Source organism: Chionomys nivalis, chromosome 16 (assembly GCF_950005125.1).
Source record: "Chionomys nivalis chromosome 16, mChiNiv1.1, whole genome shotgun sequence".
Classification (NCBI taxonomy): Eukaryota; Metazoa; Chordata; class Mammalia; order Rodentia; family Cricetidae; genus Chionomys; species Chionomys nivalis.
Genome location: NC_080101.1, coordinates 17120487 through 17136790, shown reverse-complemented (window position 1 = coordinate 17136790; position 16304 = coordinate 17120487).

Genomic DNA, 16304 nt, shown 5'->3' with positions numbered 1-16304 from the left:
CTGGCCCTTCACTCAAGAATTAATGAGAATTTTACCTTTAACCTTTACATTTTGAGTCAGTCTTTTATTAAGTGAGCCATACATGAATATTTCAATGAAAGTGTTTTCCTTTGATTAAGAGCTCCGATTTAAACTAAGTAAAACATCTGAGCACAATGGTGCAGGTCTATAATCTCAGTACTTAGAAGGTTGAGGCAGGGGGACTATGAGTTCAAGGCCAGGCTAAGTAAGTTCCAGACAAACCTGGTCTACAAAGCACAATCCTGTCTCACTATGCCCTCATGCAAAACCCACCCTGAAATAACAGAAGAAACAATGCTGGCTTACTGGATGCGAATTTGATGTTACATTTATTAATCTCTACAAGGCTGGGCAGCCTCTAGTCTTTGATTCCTAGTCACTGATTCACCAATGCATGTGATACTGGATTCTGTCTTTGGGTTGGGTAAGTCATAAGCAACAGTGTCTACTGTCCTTAGTGTCAGGGCCCATTCATATACAGCATGCTAAGAAACAGTTGACATTGCCATTTTACCAATAAGAGAGGCTTTCAAGGATGCTCTTTGGATGGATCAGAGTAGTGCGCGTGCGTGTGTACGCGCGCGCGTGTGTGTGTGTGTGTATTCCACTGGCACAGAAGTGATGTCATGGGAGACCCTTTGCTTGATGTCAAAATGGTAGCTCACCCTTGTCGTCCTTGACACTTACAGGAAGAACTGAGCTATAGGTAGGATTTACACTTGCCGGCCTGTTGATTATTAATTTAAACAGAACTTTTTAATTATTGAAATGAAAGTGGTTTTGCAAACTGCAATAACTCCCAGGCTTATTATCAAGAAATGCTTGGGAAAGTTATGGGACTAAGATCCCTTTCCCATCCTGAGGGCTTAGCTAACGGAGAGCGGTGGGAAAGAATAAAATTGCTTTCTCTGTGCGTGCCCTAGAATCTGCTCACTGAGTCAAACAGTAGTTAGTCCCTTCTGCTTGCACACTTAGTGCAAGGTACGGGAGCGCCGACTACAGTTTGGAAGACCACAGGCCCCTGGAGAAGCGATTTGAACATTTCGAATCTCCATTCCTCATCTGAAAGTATAGCGGTGAACACCCCAGTGCAAGCCTAACAAGTACTCAAGAGGAGCAGGATCCTGCATGGAAACTGCACTGGCAAAGGGGTTACCCCAACATGCATTAGCACCCTGAGATGAAGACTAAGCTGAGCAGCAGTGCTCTTCAGCCTGATCAAATAGCATTAGGCAGTGTAGAAGCAAATGAAGCATTCTGGAGCCACTGTTTCCTTGCTGTGGTTTTTTTTTTTTTTCCTCTTCTGCATTTAAAGAATGTTGGTAGAAGAAATGAGATCAAAGGAGGATTTGTTTACACTAGCCTTTGAGGAAGGTCCACTCGCTCTGTAGGAGAAAGCCTTGCTCCCCATAGAGGATGGACAGGCAAGCAGAGACAGGGTCCTTCTGGGGAGCCAGGTGTACTAGTGAATTTACTCCTTTCTTGATAAACTGCCTGATCACACAACTTAAGGAAAGAAGGGTTCGATGTGCCCACTGTTCGGTCTTAGTCATTTTCCTTGCTGCTGTGACAAAATTCCTATCCAAAAAAAAAAAAAAATTGGGTAAGGAAGGGCTAATTTTGATCAGAATTTGAGGGTACAGTTCACTGTGGCTGGGAAGCCATGACACAGAAGCATGAGGCAGCTGGACGTATTACGTCCACAGCCAGGGAACAGGGAACAGGAAGGGATGTATGTTGGTGCTCAGCTGTCTTTCTCTGTTTTATTTAATCCTGGAGCCCAGCTGATGAGATAGTGCTGACCACCTTCAGAACAGGCCTCCCTTTCTTAGCCAGACCTTTCTGGAAATACGCCTAGACACACCGGAAGTATGTTTTCATGGCAATTCTGAGTACTTTTAGCTTGGCGATGAAGATTAATCATCACACCAGTTCGCATTGCTCCCGTACCATTTCTGACGAAGTAATCGGGAAAAGACAAGGGAAGAAATAAAGAAACAATGAGTATGCACCTTGAATTCCAGCTTTGCACAGCCAGATGTGCTGTGTCCTCCTTTTCCTCTGCTGCTTTATCTCCTCCCTCTCTGCCTCCCTCTCTTCCTTCCTATCGTCCTGTTTGAGACAAAATCTCCCCATGTATCCTATCCAGATAGGTCTCAAATTCACTCTTCTTCTGCCTCAGCTTCTCAGTGTTTGAATTACAGATACCATCATCATCATCATCATCACCATCATCCTAGGCTTAGGACTTTAAATGTTTGTGTCTCATTCTCTCCACCTCATAGAGACAGAGCAATGACAAAATGAGGTGGTGCCCATGAATTACATTTTGTCACCCCACCTTTGGACCAAGGTACTCATGTGCAGATATCTTTCCTCTATTCCTTTCGACCATCTTACTGCACCCCTGTATGATACCAGGCCAGTTGTCAATAAGAGAGTCAGTCGATGATGAAGACAAGAAGAGGGGGCCAGGTCAGGACCCAACAACTTTCTGGAAAAACACAGAATTACCTTGGGAACTCTTAGGTTTGTCTCTTCTGTGCTCATTTCCATCAGAGCCTCTGCTTATTGGGGAAAATGACTTCTAGCTTTGGCAATCCATTAATTGACACACAAACAACATCAAATGCTAAGCCCAGAGCCCAAAACAAAACCAGAGCTTCATCATCTCCATCCCCCAGGCTAGGAAAAAGTGATTCTCCTATTTTTGGTTTCCCTCTCCCCCTCCCCTGCTCCCTTTTTCTCCTGTCGCGTGGACTTGGATGATGTTTTCTTGGAAAAGACAATGCTCTTTGGTTGAGCCTGAGCCAGGGACACAGACCGTTTATGGAATCTGATGACCACTTTAATGTCCAGTTCTCTTTGTCTGATACTTACCTTAGCCATAAACACTGAGAATGTTGATCGCCATTCATTTTGGTATGCATGAAGCGTGAGTGTGGCCACACTGCTGATCAGGCGAGGTGAGAGCTGGCTGTCGTGGGAATGAAAACTGCTCAGTTGTCAATGGTGAGAGTTGAGCATGTTGTCATGCGTGGAGGAGAGCTTCAGAAATGCCAGTGTTCTTTCTCTATAGTAGAAGCAGCAAGAATTGCAACCTTTGAGCCCACGATATCTTCAAGGTGGGAAAATGTTTCATGTAATTCAGAAAGAGCCCTGTGGGTAGCTAGCTCCTGTATGGTGTTAATACCAGTGACATGATTTCCTGAACCTTCACTGTCCTGTCATTTGAAATCACCTTGAGACACAGAAGTATCAGACAGAGATACGATTGTGTGAGGAAATCTGTGTGGGGTCTTGGCTAAGGCATTTCTCTGAGTCTCAGTTGATTTGAATGCACAGGGGGCACACCAGGAAGTCAGAAGTGCTGAGCACAGTGCTTGGCTCAGGATAAGGTACTTAGATTTGTCTTCCAGAACACTTTGTTATGGACAGCTACAATTGTCTTGTATTACTTCAAAAATTTATCTAAAAGGCCTTGATGACCGCTTCTAGGCAACCTGTGCTGGGCCCTAACAGCAGAAAACATTTGAATCCTTATTCTGGTGAAGCTACCCAACTAACACAAGTGAAACATTTTGTGTCGATGAAAATGTCCCTCTGTTAGAGTGTTTGTTCATCTCTAAATATAATCTTCTAAGTACATTTTTTCCTTTACCATCGCCGTGTTCCTTCACGAGGCTGCTAGAACTGGGTGAAGAAAAGCACTGGTGTTGGGATGGCAATTAGGATCCCAAGGCAAGTTATTGAGTCATGCCCAGCAGTCCACATGCATGAGAGAGCTCAAAGCAGCAAATGGAGGAAAGAGGAGCTAGTGTGGAAAGAACACCTGTACGTGTCTGCAGGCGACAGCAGCTGCTTTAGTTTAAGAAAGAAATGATTACAGAAAATGCCGCTTGGAGATCATTCTCCATGGACTCCAGTTTCTTTTCTATAGGTAGAGGAATAAAGTCAATGATTTAGCTGTAGCTTGACTCTTAGTTTGCTTCAGGACTTTCAACTTCACTTGGGGGTAAAAATCAACTTAACTCAGCTATGAAGAGTAGCTTATACAATGGAAATAGAAAATAGCCTAACACTGGGAAGTTTTTGTTTTGTGTTGTGAGGGACCAGTACTTGGAATTATGCTTGGGGTCTAAAAATATGTTGTTGTTGTCATGCTGATTTTGGAGAGCACAGATTTTTGTTTGCTTTGTTTTGAGACAGGGTCATAGGTAGCTCAGAATGGCCCCGCTCTTGGTAGTGGGCGAGGCTAAATTGGAACTCCTGATCCTTCTACTTCTACCTCCCAAGGGCTGAGATTCCAGATGAACACTTCCATCTTGGAGATCACAGTCTAGACAGAAGAGCGAAGTTATAGCAGAGGATTATGTTTTCAGGTTCGAACTGGTGCAGAGGGATAAGTACAACTTTGGGAATGAGGCCAAGCGTGCTTCAAATATTGGTTTGATAAATTATCATCTTTGGCCCTGGAGGCAAGTTGTCAAACTTCTCTAATTGAAAACGAGGGAATTCATGCCCACCTGAAAGTATTGTCAGGCTGATAAAATAATATATTGATATAAATAACACAGATGCCATAAAAACAACTCTATGTTCTATTAAGTATAAATCTCTAAGGTATTTGACAACTCCCATTTCACCTATATAAATAATTCTATTATATTTTATCACTTCTGAAATGTTACAGCATCTAAATACTACGAATCACCATTCTCACTTAATTTGCATCAAGATCCCAGGGTAATGGAGATGAAGAGATGGCTCATCAGTTAACTATCATTTGCTGCACTTGCGGAGAACATGCACTGGGTTCCCAGCACCAACAGTGGCAGCTTACAGTCACCAGTAACTCCAGTTCCAGGGTGTTATCTATCCTCTTCTCGCATATGCAGGCTCCAGATACGCACATGTTGCATGTGCATATACAAAAAGGCAAACACCGACATACATAAAATAAAAATACATTCATATGTAAATTCTGAGTTATTTGGATTAGTATTTGATATTGAATAAGTAAGCATTCCTCCCACAAGCATTTACTAATCTGCAGCTTGTCTATTAGTAACAATAACCCCTTATAGTCCCATACTCTGAAGTATTTATAGAGAAAGTTCATGCCCATGATTTTATTAAAATCTCCTAACAGTGAATTAGATATTGCTCTCTCCGTTTTAGAAATAAGGAAATGGGCTCGGAGAAGAGAGGTTACCTTCCCAACATAGACCAGCTGGCAAGTAAAATAAAATAAAACAGAATAAGATAAAATATGTTGTCAATCTGTCCTCTGCACCGAATAAGAGCAAGGATGCCCATGGAAGCAAAGCCACCTTCTGGGCTCACTCTGCTGCATTAATTCATTGCAGCAAGGTTCTACAGTTGTTAAGAAGTTCACACGATGCTTCTCCATGTGTTATCTTGGAGATGTTTGTTAGTATTTTTTCTGGGAGTGGCATTCATAACCTTTTACACTTTGGCAAGTGTTCTACTACTGAGTTGCCTCCGGTATCATATATTATCTTTACTAAGCCCTCCTGCAAATCTATGAGGTATAAGAAAAAAGATCGTTAATAGTGAGGAAAGAATACAGCATGGGCTGAATATCTACTATATACTGAACATCTGTCTTACCAACTTAGAACTTCAAAGGCAAGGTTGAGTCTGAGATGATGGTCATACTGTGAAGCTACAGTGGAATGTGTGAGCCCCATGGAAAGGGTATGGAAAAATGGAGAACTGACAATGAGCTGTTCAGAGTACCCCAAGAAAATGCAATAAACTGTCTGGTCTTAGGAGTTGGGGTGTGTATGTGTCAAAACAACTTGTGGTACTCCTGAGACTCAACCCCTTCTCCTGTTTCCTCCCTGGTTCTAATGAGGGAAGAACACGAACTTCTCCACACTTTTTATTGTGTCTGTCACCTTTCTAGGCAGTCACTGGAAGGCCAGAGCCTCCATGGGTCAGTCCAGGCCTGGGTACCGCACCCATAGGTGCTTCCCTGAGCACATATAGTACATGCCATGTAGAGGCACAGCTCTTGATGTAGGGTCACACTGGAGCGATTGGCAGTGTTTATGTGATTGTGATGAGAGCAGCTAGGTGGACTTTGTAGTCCATGAGTGTGTGTGATGTGAGCCTTGCATGGCGACAGGCAGGGCTGAGTTCATCTGGGTTGGGCTAAACTGTGGTTCTGAAACAACATGAGTTCTTTGATTCTGTCTGCACTTACCACTGCTCTTGCGAATTTTCCATTTGGGATTCATGGAGAAGTGAGTGATAGGAAGAGGGTGAAGATCATACTTACATGTATGTAAAATTTATGTTCCTTCCAGGTTAATTCATCAAAGTGCTTTAAATCAAAGTTACTTTTTTTTTTTTTTAAAAAAGAAAGTACAGGGTGTAAGTGTGTCTATACTATCCACATACCAAAGAGCTGAACAGAGAATTCTCAACAGAAGAAGTTCAAATGACCAAAAGACACTTAAGATCATGCTCAACTTCCTTAGTGATCAGGGAAATGCAAATCAAGACAACATTAAGATACCATCTTACACCTGTCAGAATGGCTAAAATCAAAAACACCAATGATAGCCTCTGCTGGAGAGGTTGTGGAGAAAGGGGCACTCTCATCCATTGCTGGTGGGAATGCAAACTTGTGCAACCACTTTGGAAAGCAGTGTGGCGGTTTCTCAGGAAAGTCGAGTTCAACCTACCTCTCGACCCAGCAATACCACTATTGGGAATATACCCAAGAGATGCCCAAACATACAACAAAAGTATATGCTCAACTATGTTCATAGCAGCATTGTTTGTAATAGCCAGAACCTGGAAACAACCTAGATGCCCTTCAATCGAAGAATGGATGAAGAAAGTATGGAATATATACATATTAGAGTACTACTCAGCAGTAAAAAACAATGACTTCTTGAATTTTGCATACAAATGGACGGAAATAGAAAACACTATCCTGAGTGAGTTAAGCCAGACCCAAAAAGAGGAACATGGGATGTACTCACTCATATTTGGTTTCTAGCCATAAATAAAGGACATTGAGACTATAATTCGTGATTCTAGAGAAGCTAAATAAAAAGTTGAACCCAAAGAAAACGATTTTCATTTAGCCAAATATTTGAGAAAACTCTTATGTGGTTTGGGAGTCGACAAGCTATCAGTTGATAGAACTACACCTGCAATGGATTTGGGGTCTTCAAGGATTAACAATATATCAAGTAGGATATACAAATTCAGCTACAGCAAGAATGGGGAGCTCACTGTAGGTCCATTGAGAAGCCCTGACTCAAAAGGTCATGTGGAAAAAGTCATTGACTTCTGGACTCCACATGAACACATACACACATGACCATAAAACCTAATAAATTAGAAAAACACAGAGATGTGTTAGAGTTTTAGATATTGGAAGAGTGAAATACATCTTATTAAAGTCTCATTCTACTTTAGATAATCCGAACGGTAGGTGGACTGATGTCTTTCTAAGCCCCAGCACCCATTAACATCTGTTGTTATGGCAGACTGGAGTTTCCCATGGAATTAAGGTTGCTCATACACTGGCCTTTAGAAAGAAAGATGTTTCTGTAGTATCTAGATGAGCCCAATCCTAGTACAATAGAAGGAATGGTAAGGGTGCACCAGAGGGATGGCCACTCAGAAAGAACCCAGACTCGGGCTGTTGGCTCTGAATAGGGAGAGACGAGACCACCAGGCAGAGATTGTAGGTGGTCCCTAGAAGCTGGAGAAGGCAAGACTAGACTAGCCCCTAGAGAGCCACAAGGAATGCAACTGTTGCTGCCTAAAACATTAAGATGTCAACTAACATAATAATGGAACATATTTCTTGAGTACAATGTGATATTTCTGTATGTTTTTCTTTTCAGAGGGGTAGGGCTTTCTTTCATTTTATTTTTTCCTTCTTTCTTTCTTTCTTTCTTTCTTTCTTTCTTTCTTTCTTTCTTTTGTTCTATCTCTCTCTTTCTCTTTTATATAAGGTATAATGTAAGCCAGGGTGGCATTTTAAGACACGAGGACATATGTGCTGATTGAACTGAGATAATCAATATTATCACTTCTTTGTTTCTTAATGTTAAGGAGATAAATTTGAAAGAATTTTTAAAATTAATTCTAATTAAACATAAATAAAGAATGCATGATCTCCTGATCTACTGCCCAGTGTGATTACAGTTCAAATGTCAGGCTGTTTTTATATAACTGTAAGAGTTACTGAAACATGAAAGCCAGAACCAATTTTGAAAAAGATGAGCATCCAATATTAATAATTGATATGTAGCCATAATCATAAAAGCACAGTAGTGACACAGCGGCATACAGGCCAGATGAGCAATCTAGGCAGTTCAGAATTCAGGACGGAATGATTTGAACAAAGGAATCTAGGCTGTTCACTGGGGTAAGGGTGATCCACTCCACGTTAGCATGAAAATCATTGGAAGATCATATGAAAACACATATAATGAGAGAGACTTGACTATTACATCACAGAAGGAGCAGGGATTAACTTGAATCACAGATTTAAGTACAAGGTTAAGCCTCTAGAAGAGAGAAAATATTAACTGTGAAAGGATGATTGGAAATCTTTATTTACTTCATCAAAATTAAGATCTTTTGATCTTTACAAGACGCCATTTAGAAAATGGAAAGGCAAAAGGCACCCTAGGAAAACAGTTACACAGTGTCCATGTCCAATGTACTACAGGAACAGAGCCGTACATGCATGTGTATATGTAAGTATGAACTATACATGAGCGTGGTGCGTTCTTTGTGTATTCATTATGAGGAACTGCTCCTGTGGTTTCCAGGCTGAGCAGTCTCTTCTCCTGGGTGCAGACTGGAGACCCAGGAAATCTGGTGGCTCTGCTGTCTGCAAATGCCTGAGACGCCAAAAGGCCAGTGGGGAAAATTTTGATACAAGGGCAGAAGGAGATGGGTATCCAGCTCCCTAAAAGGAACCAATTCTCACTTTCTTGTCCTTTTGTTCTACTCTGGTGCTCTGTGTGTTGGTTGAATGGTGCCCACCCACACAAGGAAGCACAGACCACTTTAAGGAGCCCAGAGAGTCAAATGCAGCCTTCTTACCTGGAAAGGCCCTCACAGACACACCCAGGAAGAGCACCTAGCCCATGTCAAGGTACGATCGAGTCATGTCCACATAGAAAATTAACCATCACATTCATGTTCTCTCTCTAAACTTTTTTCTTTATTCCCCTCCCTTTCCTCTTCCCCTTTCCTATCTCCTCCTTCCTTTTGCCTTTTTCACTTCTTCCTATTTCTTCTTTCCTTTCTTTATCTCTTTCTTTATATCTGTTACACTGAAATTCAACAATAAGGCAAACAGTGTTTATTTATTTGAAACAAGACCTCAACTACATAGCCCAGGCTGGTCAGGCCTCCTCCATGCTCCTCCCTCAACCCCCGCATCTCCACAGTGCGGGTACCATAAGCTGCTGCCATCACTCCTTCTCCTTCCTTCTCCTTCTTTGGTCTTTTCTTTAGCAGCCTATTTTTATAGACATTTACAAATGTAGGACCAAGGAAGTTTGAAAATCTTTTGAATTGGGTTATTTGATATATATTTCGAGAAGCAAGGCCTCAGAGCAGAAACAGGAAAACGAAAACCTCCAAGCCAAACCTAGCCCATGTGTTCTCCTACAGCTATGAGCTAAACATGCTGTTTTTACAGCTCTGAATGGCTTTGAAAAGAATCAAAGAAGAACACATTTCACGATGTTCGAAAACTACATGCAATTCCAGTTAGTGTGCATGAATGCAGGCTTTTTGGACCAGAAATATTCATCCATTTCCGCATCTCCTATGGAGTTTTTACACTACAAAAACATAATGTCCGCAAAGCCTGAAACAGTTCCTATCTGGCGCTCTTCTGAAAGTATTTTCCCTCCCTGCTCTGTATATAGTTCTGATCTGCTAGCTTGCTTGCCTTCTAGTAACTCAAAGCGATTTGAAGGGTGTCAGAATTACACTGCCTCTGGTAAGACTTGGCTAATCCCAGCAGGTCTGTCCTCAGTTAGTACTCATTTCTGGGGTCTGCAGAGGTCACACTCTGGGTGCCTGGTGACTGCCAGCATGTGGCTTGGCTCACCCCATCTTCTGAGGGAAGATGCCTGCTGCCTTTGTTATTTTGGGCATTCCCATTCACGTTTTCACCAGACCTGACCCTGCTTAGCTTGTAAAATCTGATGGGCTCCCTGCCCAAGGAGGGATGGCCTCGGGCAGGTGGAAGTGCCACTCCAGAGAGGTGGTAACAAGTAAGCAGAGGGCAGACTGCAGAAGGAGAGGCCGCACCTCTCGGCTCTGCGGGCCTGGGCTGCGGGTTCTCAAGCTGCTGCAGGGCTTCCCCTATCTCAGACTCCAACCGCTCATTAGTGTGCCTGGAGAATCAAATACACCAGGCTTCTCGGGTGTCCAGTTGTTTCCCTAGGAAGGATTCCCAGGGACGTAAAGGACTCCTCTACGTGAGCAGTACACTGGTACCTGGCAGGAGCAATCTGGGCAAACATTCTCTTTACGCATGAACCACGGGAGGAGGACGCAGATGTCAGAACCCGGCTTGGGATGCTGGGTGCTCGCCCAGTCCTTGGCCTGGAGTAGAGGCAGTCAAACTCTACTGGCAAGAATACCAGTACTTGGTGCCAGGAGGATATGTCATTTACCAGCTGCGTCATTTTGGGCAGCACACATCACCTCTTGGAGCCTCCTCTGGGAAGCTAACTGGTGGGGTAGTTGGAAAGATGACATTAATCAGCGTAAGTGGTGTTCTGTCAGCTGCAAAGACTGCGGGGATATTCCTAGGCAATGCGTGAATCGATCCTCTGGTGTCCCATGCTGACAAGGGATAGTTAGAGATAAGGCCAATGAAGTGCTGCCTGGGAGAATTTTTTAAACCAACTTGGGTCTTTGAGTTACATCGAAGGCTGTCAGGAATCTTAAAAGCCTCTCACCGTCCCAGTCTACCCTAACCCTAACTTTCTCTTGGTACTTAACTTTCTCTCTGCAGCATCCTGCCATGTGGTTTATTAGACTTTCCTTACATACTTCTGGTGGTGGTAAACTCACTCCTTGAGGAGGAACTCTGTTTTCTCTGGGTATAGGTCAGGCCATTCAGAAGTCATTGTGCATGTGTGTGTGTGTGTGTGTGTGTGTGGTTTAGAGCCTGTCCTGGAACTAGCTCTTGTAGACCAGGCTGGCCTTGAACTCACAGAGATCCGCCTGCCTTTGCCTCCCGAGTGCTAGGATTAAAGGCTTACGCCACTGCTGCCCCGCCCATTCAGAAGTCTTAATGGGCTGAAATGTGCGAACTGAAGTTTAACTTCTAGTGCTATTTACATCCCATGAGGAACAAATGAAGCCCCGAAAACTGTAAAAATCAGTCCAATTCTCTTTATGAATTATGTGGACTTCCTTAATTCTTCACTCTTTTTTTATTTTCACTTAGATGTCCTGGCTGGTCTTGAACTCCTGAGGGCCAAGAAACAAGAGGGTTAGTGACAAAGCAGGACACCTGAGGTTCCTATTATGACCTCTGCACATGACCACAAGAATATATGCCCATGCATATATGTCACATGTATAAGTACATACATGCACAAAATGCATATATAAATAAGAAGAAAAGAAAAACTCTTTTAAAAATTGACTCATGATCCTCCAAAATGACAAATAGCAAGATTATGGGTCTGTGAATTCCTCATTATTATTCTCTGTTTTACTTGAATTAGAATTTCTCTGTTTTACTTCTTCACTTTGTTTTTTGAGACAGAGCTCAGGTTGATCTTGAATTCATGTAATCCTCCTGCCTCAGTCTTCCTTGTCACTTTTACATTCTTAAGAAAGATCAAGGCTCCCAAATATCTGTTTTATGTAGATACATAATGATTAATATTTACCCTATCAGAAATTCAAGTCGGTAAACTTAGAAACTCATCAGTTCCCGAAAGAATGTAAATAGACTGTTGTATGTTAACATGAATAAATTTTATGAAAAATAATTAGAGGTTAAACAAATGTTCAATGAGAAACTGGCTTCGTTTCACGTTTTGGTAGTTCTCTGTGACGCCCACAATGACTGGGCTCTTACAGAGGCATATATAATGGAAAGGAACATAAACTTCAATAGTTTCTTATAGTAACTGCTTATGTATCCACAAACTCTAGAAATTACTGCTTCACCCATGAAAAGTTTTAAACAGTACATCCTACTTACTGTTATTATGGAAATTATTTCAGACCATAGGCCTCTGGATAGGGTTTTAAAGACTCCACTGGTCTCCGGATAGCAATTAGTTTGATTTTTATTATTTTAATTTATCCCAGTAGCAACCTTTGAGAAGTAGAAACAAGAACTCTCATCTATCTATCTATCTATCTATCTATCTATCTATCTATCTATCTATCTATCTATCTATCCATCCATCCATCCATCCATCCATCTCATCCACAAAACACACTTCCTTTTTGTACTTATCATCTATAGATGGATCCCAAAACAGAAATATGACTCTTTGCCTGTCATCTTCCAGGTAGAGACTATGTCTGGGAGGTGAGGGAGTGAGGAGATGGCTCAACCACTTAGAGCACTTGCTGAGTAAGCCTGAGTTGCACCCCAGCCCTCAGATTCTGTATAAAAAGCTTGCTGGGATGGGTGCAGTCCTGTGTGTGTGTTTAACTGCAGTGTTGCAGGGAGTGGAGACAGGAGGATGACTGGGGCTTGCTGGCCCCCATCCTCAGCTCTGGGTTCACTGAGGGACCCTGTCTCAAGAGAATAAAATGGTGAGTGATGAGTAGGAGGCCTGATGTTCATACTCTGGCCCCTGTATACGCAAACAGGCATACATATCCATGCACACACATTACACATAAAGGTACATGAATACACAAAATGCATTTATAAATAAAAGAAAAATACCTTTAAAACTGACTCATGATTTTCTTATAGTAGGCCCCTGTCTTCCTGTAGCTTGTAACCTTGGAGACCCAAGAAAGCGAAGCTAAAAAAGGTGGCATATAAGTTAAGAATACAAGTTTGAGGAACCAGTACAGATCTTCTGGTGACCTCTACAGCTCTCTCTGCAGAGTCACATCACAAGCACAACCGGAACAAAGAAGCATGGCTACACTTGGCTGAGCAACCCGTGGTCTGTGCTTGCTTGAACTTTAATATATGCTGATTGCATGGACTGAGCACAGAACCAAAGCCAGCGGCTAGTCCTGCTCGGAGCCTCTGGGTCTCCCTAGAACACCCTCTCTACCCCTCAGATGTTCATCACCACAGTGCCCTTGTGAGTTCCCTGAGCAGGGCAGAGGGACAAGGTCTAAGCAGGGCACCCCAGGTGCCCTCGTCTAGGACCAACTCTCCCTCTCTGGATGCACCAGCTGGCTCTTCAGGAATGACGTCACGGTTTTTGTTTCTCATTTTGATCTTCCTCTCACGTCCATTTTGATTTCTAACTTTGGGGTGCTTAGTCACTAGAGTTGACTTTTTACTGCAGAGACTGAAGAGTTAAAATGAGTTGACCACTTGTCGTGTAAGTGTTCGTGTCCTGTTAGAAGACTTATTCCCCTGTTCACAGGCAAGTTCTCAAAGCAGACGGGCAAAAGAGAAAGTATCAGGCAGATGCATGAATCTGGTTTTCAGTTTTCAAGTCCTCACCTCAGTGTGTACCTCAAGTCCTACACAGGTGGAAGAACCCTGTTGTCAGAGAGCCATTTATTGAACAGGATCTGTTTCCCAGGTCCATTTTGCTAATTGGTGTCTTTCTTAAGACAACAAGAAAGCAGGGTTCAGGAAAAGCTCCATGCTGAGACCCTTCCCCACATCTTCTTTACTTCAACCGCACATATTTCGACAAGCAAAGCGGACTTTTACATCCTTATTTTACAGGTGAATAAAATGGAATCAGAAGCGACAAAACACAAGTCACAGTGAAATTCAGATTCAGAGAAACAAAGAGTAAGTCTATGGGCTACTTTGAAAAAGCATTTGCTTTTCAACTGAGGTTAAAAATTCAGTGGGTGTCCAGTCTTTTTTGTGCTCAGTCTGGTAATCCTAAGAATGAAGTCATTGAGTCAGGAGTGCACAACTAATTGACAAATTCTCTCTGCTCTGTCTAGAGGCTCCCCACCCGAATCCTGTACTCTTAAGTCAAGCACAAGATCTAAGCATATTGTTTGAGGTCTTTGCTGGTCTGTACAACCCATGATCCAAACAAAGTCCTGTATGAATGCTGCACAGGAGATGAGACAGTCTGTTCGGCTTCTGTACATGTCTAGCCTTCTCAAGTTTTATGACAGTTGGTCACAGTAAGATGTCCTCAGCACCGTGTCCAGCACACAGGAGGCTCTGTAAAGACACATGTTATGTTGGACTGAAGAAGTAGTCTTCAGAATGTTCTGGCAATGAAACTGGCTTTAGGTGGCCAGGAGGTTTGGCTTTTCTGATTGCTCCTGTTTGGAGCCTCTATTCTAAGCCAGTTTTGAGGATGTAAAGAAGGTGTCTTTGTCTGGATATCATGTTGTTTTTAAATTGTGCGTGTGTGCATGCATGCATGTGTGTGTGTGTTTCTACATATGTTGAGGTATATGGAGGCCAGAGGTCAACTTCAAGTATTGTCCTCCATCATTCTCCACTTTAATTTTTGAGACATCATCTCTCATTGAACCTGGAGATGGAAGAACAGTAACAAGTCCCAGTCATCCTCCTGTCTCTGCCTCTCTGGTGCTGGGATTGTGGCAGCACATCACCATACCTGACCTTTCACTTGGTTGCTGGGAATGGGCCTCACACTTATGTAGAAAGGATTTTGATGACTGACCTTCTCTCCAGTACTGTGAGATGTTCTTCTAACATCAGGACCATGAAAAGAAAGCTCAAAACACCCTCAGATCTGAGCATCTCTGATCGTAGCTTGCCTGCGGCTGGTAAACTCACGATCTGGTCTTAATCTCTGAGGAGTAAAGGGTTCTGAGAAGATGGTTCTTAAAACATCTAGTCTTGCTGTTCTAGGCCATGGTAATTGGAGGTGACTCTGGAGGTGGAGATGGTACTTGGCATTAAAGGCAGCTGTGTGCAAATGTTCCCACAGCACTGTTCTGGATCTTGACATTTAGATGGTGATAGAGCACCAGGAAATGTCCCAGTCTTTGGTGTTTGAAATCACACCACTCCCTTTACTAAACCATCCTTATAGAAGCTGCCAAAAAAAGGAAAAGAAAGAAATAGCAGCAGCATTTAAATGAGACTCGAGCTGACTGTAGGGTCAGGTCTATTCTAAGCCCTGGACTTAGCCACAGTTGATTCAGTTTTTGTCAAAACTGTGGTTTTCCCTGACCAATACTAAATGAACACAGAAGGCTGTATTTATAAATTTATATGTATATATGGGGGGGGCAATAACAATTAAGGAAGAAGGAGCTATGGAGTCGGGGATGGTGTTCTAAAGGAGTTGGAGGAAGAAAAGGAAGGGAGAAACTGAGGTAGAAACAGTGATCGTGTATGAAATCCTTTAAAAAAAGTTAAAAATTTGAGCTGGCTACATTCTGAGTCCTCTGTCCTTAAACTTGTAAATCACTCTATATGACACAAATTACAGCTCGTTCAAACCATGTCCCATCTACACACATGTAAACTAAGGAAGACAGCATGCCCTGAGTAGATACACACGAACCCGAAGCTACAGCACCAGCACCTGCAGTTTCTCAAAAGATGGCTAATGAGCATCAGCAGGACCATTGGAGGAAGAAGGGTGGAGACTTCTGGCTGAGTTCAGAGATGACTCAGGTTTACCAGGAGTTTTACCCAGGTTTATTGAGGTGGCAGCCAGGGTGGGAATGTGTTTATGTGGTTGAATTTGTGGATTTAAGAGCATGAGCTAGGGGTGGTGTGTGTGTGTGTGTGTGTGTGTGTGTGTGTGCGTGTGCATACGTCTGTCTGTCTGTCTGTCTGCATATGCATGTGTTTATTTTAAAAGCATGTTGAAGTTTCTACTCCCTTATGATAGTATTTAGGGGGAGTGGTAGAAATCACAGTGTTTATCCTTTCGTCTCACTGAATCCTTAGTACAGCACAGTAGGGAAGAATGGAGGTGCTAATTTTATTGAACTGGAGAATCATCCCAAAGACGAATCTTGGACAGGATGAAGCTTGGCTTCCAGGCTCCTCTAGTTCAGGCTCTCCGTTGTTTCCAATCTGCCCTCTTTAGTGCTTTTCTTGTCACAAGTGGAATGGAAACTGGATAACT